The sequence below is a fragment of the Colossoma macropomum genome, unplaced genomic scaffold (genome assembly GCF_904425465.1).
Source record: "Colossoma macropomum unplaced genomic scaffold, Colossoma_macropomum, whole genome shotgun sequence".
Classification (NCBI taxonomy): Eukaryota; Metazoa; Chordata; class Actinopteri; order Characiformes; family Serrasalmidae; genus Colossoma; species Colossoma macropomum.
In genome coordinates, this window is record NW_023494798.1 from 35,686,084 (window position 1) to 35,692,273 (window position 6,190).

The window sequence follows — 6,190 nt, forward strand, 5'->3', positions numbered from 1 at the left end:
TCAAAACAGCTTTTATACAGAACCACGTACAGCACATTCTCCATCAATCTGAAGAAACATTTTACAATGCAAAGAACCCTTTATTCATGCAAGTGGTTATTTAAGTGTTCGTGGTTCTATATAGAACCATTTTGTTTACTAAAGAACCCTTTGCATGCTTAAATGGTTCTCTGCATGGTGAAATGGTTCGCTGTATATGGTTCTATGTAGCACCAAAAAAGGTTCTTATATTGTTATGATGCTGAGCTTATATAAACACTTTAAAAAGATGGTTCTTCAAGGGTTCTTTAGAAAAGTGTTCTATATAGAACCATGAACACCCAAATAACCCTTTGCATGACTGAAGGGTTCTTTGCATCATGAAAGGGTTCTTTAGATTGATGGAGAATGTGCTGTAGATAGTTCTATGTAGCACTAATCTGAAGAACCATTTCACCATTCAAAGGGTTATTTGAGTGTTCGTTGTTCTATATAGAATCATTTTCTCTTTATTAAAGAACCCCTAAAGAACCACCTTTTTTAAGAGTGTGACAGACTGCTGAAAGGGTTGAACAGTCTCTGATTCCAAACAGGACTTGACCATGTCTGAGAGAAGAACCTGAGATCAAGAGAAGGTCTCATTTAGAACATTTCTTTCCTCTGGGTTTATACTCAAAGAACCATTTGCGTAGTAACCAAAAGGATTCTTCTATTGTTATGATGTCGAGCTTGTATGAACTCTTAAAAAAGAAACTGGTTCTATATAGAACCATGAACACTTAAAGAACCATTCGCATGAATAAAGGGTTATTTACATTGTAAAATTGTTCTTCAGATTGACAGAGAATGTGCTATAGATGGTTTTATATAGAATCTTTTTGAAAAGGGTTCTATATATCTTCTATAGTCTACAAGCTTGACATGGTAACAATAGAAGAACACTTTTCGGTGCTATATAGAACTTTTTTCAAAAAGCTTCTGCACAGAACCATGTACAGCACATTCTCCTTCAATCTGAAGAACCATTTTACAATGCAAATAACCCTTTATTCATGCAAAGGGTTCTGTAAGTGTTCATGGTTCTATATAGAACCATTGTCTTTACTAAAGAACCCTTGAAGAACCATCTTTTTTGAGAGTGTAGGGTCATTTAAACTATAACTTACAAAAATATACATAGGGCTACTGCATTGTTTTATATGTTTTTATATTTTAGATATATTTTTTTAATTATGATCCCTTTGAAATCCAGTTATAATACAGTATAATACATACTTATGGTGGGGGTGGGAGATAATTTGATGATATTGATTAGAAATATCTTACAGAACAAAGGTTTGATAATTATAATTATAATATTATAATATTATAATAGTATTAGACCAGCATGCTTCAGTTTTAGTGCTTTCCTCTTCTAGAATTTACATTTTAAGCTCATGAAAGCCTTAATAACTTTAATTATTCATACTTCAATTTTTTTGAAGTTAAAATGAGGATTTAAAGCAGGAAAACCCTTAAATGTGCAGTGCAGGGTCTGAATTAGAAAACACTGCTAGGCAGTAACTTTACCACAGGAATCTCTCACTGCACTGCAACTAATGAGTTCTAGGCGCCTCCTTCTCCTGCTGCACCTTAACGTGATTTAATTTACACAGCAGTGAACTTATTACTGGCACAGTAACTGTGAGCAGTGCGGACGGGTCACCTGCCGTAGCAATAGGGATTAATTGAAGCTTTTTCTATGGGCGGTGGGGACATTTCATTTGTTTTGCACTGGAGCCTTTTCTGCTTATTACACTGCACAGATGATGCACTATATAGACTATATAAAGCAGCACTTGCACACTTTCCTTATCAGCTCTTGCGGTTTAGCCTGCTCATATTTGGTCTGGATGTGTTTAAAATAGCATTAGAGAGCACTCAGCTTCTCCTCCGCAACAACATACAGACTTCAAGTGTTTCGCATCCCTTTTTTGAGAGATTTTCCACAAAGAATAGAAGCCCTAATGCAACAGCTCCGCGAGTCACATGCTGTTCTGACTGCAGGCTCTCTTCATTGACCTCCTTTTATCAGCTGCACAGAGAAACACTGACTTTGGCCTCAGTTAGAAGGCCGAGTGAGGACCGTCCGGCAGCAGCGGGGAATAATGTGCTGTTGTCTGCTTCAAAAAAGCAAAAGATTTGACTGGGCAGCTTTTATAATTAAATAATTCTGGCTGCTGTTTACATAAGTGTTCAGTTGAGGAGCTATTTTTGTTCCAGATGGAGCTTTGGAGCTTCTTGTTTTGCGAAAAAGACACACCAGATGACAGACATGAGACTGTTCAGCATGCAAACAGGCCTCGGAGTCTAGAGGTCAGCCACAGTGAATTCTGTCACAGCTGCTTGTGAAGAAGTAACCAGTGTCAGAAGCCAAAGTTCAAATCCATTGGTTCCTTTTTTTATTATATCAATCAACGTGAGTGTTTTACAGGAGTGTCTAAAACTGTGAACACCGATGTTAAAACTGAGAAAATACGGTCTTTATTTATTGTTCGGGATTTCACAATTTGGTAAAAATGTCACTACGTTTTTAAATGTTCAGGGTTTAAAGCACATTAACGGAATAAAATAAAAAAAAAGAAAATGATTCTTTTTCCTCTTGAATCGACTGCTATTGGCCAAAATATCAGAAACAGCTTCCATGTAAGAAAAGGGCAGGCTGTTTCCGATATTATGGCCAAGTCTTCAGCCGCCATATACTGGACAACACTAATTGCTTAAGGTGAAAGAAAAGCAACCATAATGGGATAAACATGAGCCGCAACAACAAGTCGTACACAATATTGCATTTTCGACACTCTTTCCTCTCGAGAGAATATAAATAAAAAAGCCTAAATCAGCTTCCTGGCATTTTGAAGAGCAACATTTCCTCCTGCACAGTATTTAAAAGTCCGATCATGTTGTTTTGGCACAGGGACTGAGAGTTTGACACACAGTCGTACAATTAAATCAGTAAAAAAAAAGTCCTTATTTCACCCAATCAGCTTCACTGATGTTAAAGGAATACTCCGGCACTTCTTCAGCCTAGTCTCCATCTGCTGTGTCTGTAGCGCACGGTCGAACAGCACAGACAGCAGCTTCAACACATTTTCCTGAACTTAGAAAAGAGCAAAACTCCAAATACAAAGCTCTAAAATAATAGAAGTCAATGGGCAGATGCTTCACATGTGTTAGAGCAGGAAAAAAAAACACTAAAACAAAAAACTGACTTGTAAGAGCGATTTACATAAACGGACAACACATAACATAAATACTAAACAAATAAATACACAGTAATTAAAAAATAACACAAAATACACATATCCACAGTATATAAACAAAATGTGCAGCGTATTCATAACAATGTAGATCAACAACATATGATTTATGATACAGTCGTATGCAAATGTTTGTACGCACATCAAATATGGGATCTTTTAGCAGATTTTAGTGCACAGTTTCTATTTATTTTAACATATTGCAAGAAAAAAAGCACATAAAACATAAAAAGGGCTATAAATTTTGCACTGGCCACATTTTATGTTTTATTTTTCCTCCCCAGTGTGTTAAATTCAGCAAATAAACAGTCATTGTGTATTAAAATGTGCATAAGTGTGTCTCTGTATAGGATGTGTAACTTATTTACACACGTTATTTGACAGGGCGCACAAACTTTTGCACACAATTGTATAGAACATCATTTACAAGATTCCAGTGTCTGTGTTTAAACTAGAACGGCCAAAAAATGTTCATGTGAATCGCTGTTAGCTTAGCGCTAATGTACTACTAGAATCCCACAGGGATGCTAACACAAGTTAGCATTAATTATCATAGAGATGATTTTTTACTTGTTTTTTAAAGTGAGTTTTGACACTTCTGGCCCGAACTGAAGGCCTAACTCTGATAAACATGCTTTGCCACTGATTTCTGCACAGTTTTGCTGTTTTTTTTGTCTTTTATTAACAGTAAATAAGGGGGCAGGTGGGGGGCTGAGGGCCTTTATTTCATTTATTAAGTCAGTACATATTCAATGGCTCTGATTTTTCTATCTACAGTGGACTGGCCCCAGGTTTTGAGCCCCCTCAAGACCCCACCAGGCCCCTGGCGATCAGAGGCTCCTGGCTACTGGGCCGGTCAGTCATCCATCCCTGAATACTGAGTGCAGTCAGCATCTGCCCACTGGCTTCCACTATAAAGCCAGTGTATTTTGAGCGAGCTGGTTTTCTGATATGTTTAAGTTGAGGGAAACACTTATGAGATGTTATTATCCTCAGTGATCAACTGTGATTCCGGCTGCATCAATGAATCCAGTTCATGTCTGTTATGTTCTGAGTTAAAAACCTTTTCTGTATTTTTATGTGGATAAACTGTAGTGTATCTTTTTGAAAGTGTCGGCCTCATAAACACGGATTTGTGGGCTTGTTATTGAACCATCTTGCTGAGTTGCAAAAGAGCTGTTAGATATCAATTATTATACAGCTGTCAATTACAGTTTAAAACTATAATTAAATCCAAAATTTGTTTTGTTTAGTTAATGTCAGCAACAATGCAAAGAAAAATCACTGATCTACACTGGAGTCGTTTACTTCTTCATTGAACTATGATCGTTTGTTGACTTATGCCATAACAGTTATTAATTGTCCTTCTTTTTTCTTCTTAATAATCACCATATTTATCATTATTGGCGTATTTTGCTAAAATATTTATAATGCAGATCAGAATTTCAGTGACATAATGGAAAAAATTGTGATAAATAATTGAGAAAAACAAAAAAGTAAATAACTTTTAAGTAAGAAACTTTTAACTTGAAATGTTGAGTTCATTAAACTTAAATTAATAAGTTAACAAATGTAAAACACATTATTCTTTTGTTAACTTAATATTACAAAATTTAAAGTTTTCAAATTTCAAAGTTAACCTGGTTACACAACCCCATTTGCAAAAAAGTTGGGATGCTGTGCAAACTGTAAATAAAAAACAAAGTTAAATAATGAGCAAATCATTTAAATCCTATATTTCATTGAAAATACTACAAAGAAAACATATCAAATGTTGAAACTGAGAAATTTGATTGTTTTTTGAAAAATATATGCATATTTTGAATTTGATGCCAACAACACATTCCAAAAAAGTTGGGACGGGGGCCTGTTTACCACTGTGCTTCATCACCTCTTCTTTAACAACACTCTGTAAGTGTTTGGGAACTGAGGAGACACTGCTGTAGTTCTGAAAGAGAAATGTTTTCCTGTTCTTGATACAGGATTTCAGCTGATCATCAGTTCAGGGTCTCCTTTGTCGTATTTTTCATTTCATAATGCGCCAAATGTTTTCAGTGGTGACAGATCTGGACTGCAGGCAGGTCAGTTTAGCACCTGGACTCTTAATACGGAGCAATGCTGCTGTAATACATGCAGAATGTGGTTTAACATCGTCTTGCTGAAATAATCAAGGCCTTACCTGAAAAAGACGTCGTCTGGATGGCAGCATATGTTGCCAAAACATGTATATATCATTCAGCATTAATGGTGCCTTCACAGATGTGCATGTCACCCATGCCATGTGCACTAATGCTCCCCTACACCATCATGAACACTGGCTTTTGAACTGTGCTCTGATAACAAGCTGAGTGGTCTTTAGTCTGGAGGACACAGTGTCCATGATTTCCAAAAAGAATCTCAAATGTTGATTTGTCAGACCACAGGACACTTTTCCACTTCCCCTCAGTCCATTTTAAATGAGCTCAGGCCCAGAGAAGGTGGCAGCATTTCTGTGTCCTGTTTATATATGGTTTCTTCTTTGCGTTTTACAGTTTTAATTAGCATTTGTGGATGCAGTGATAAACTGTTTTCACAGACAGTGGTTTTCAGAAGTGTGTCTGAGCCCATGCAGTGATTTCCACTACAGAATCTTTTAATGATATTATGTACCGTAGATGATGAAAAGCAGAAGTTCTTTGCTATTTTATGTTGAGAAACGTTCTTCTTGAATTGTTGCACTATTTGATTGTGCAGTCTTTCACAGAGTGGTGAACCCTCCTCATCTTTATTTCTGAAAGACTCCGCCTCTCTGAGACCCTCTCTTTATACCCAATCATGTTACTGACCTGCTGCCAATTAACCACCAGGTGCTTTTTAAGCATTACACAACTTTACCAGCCTTTTGTTGCCCCATCCCAACTTTTTTAGAACGT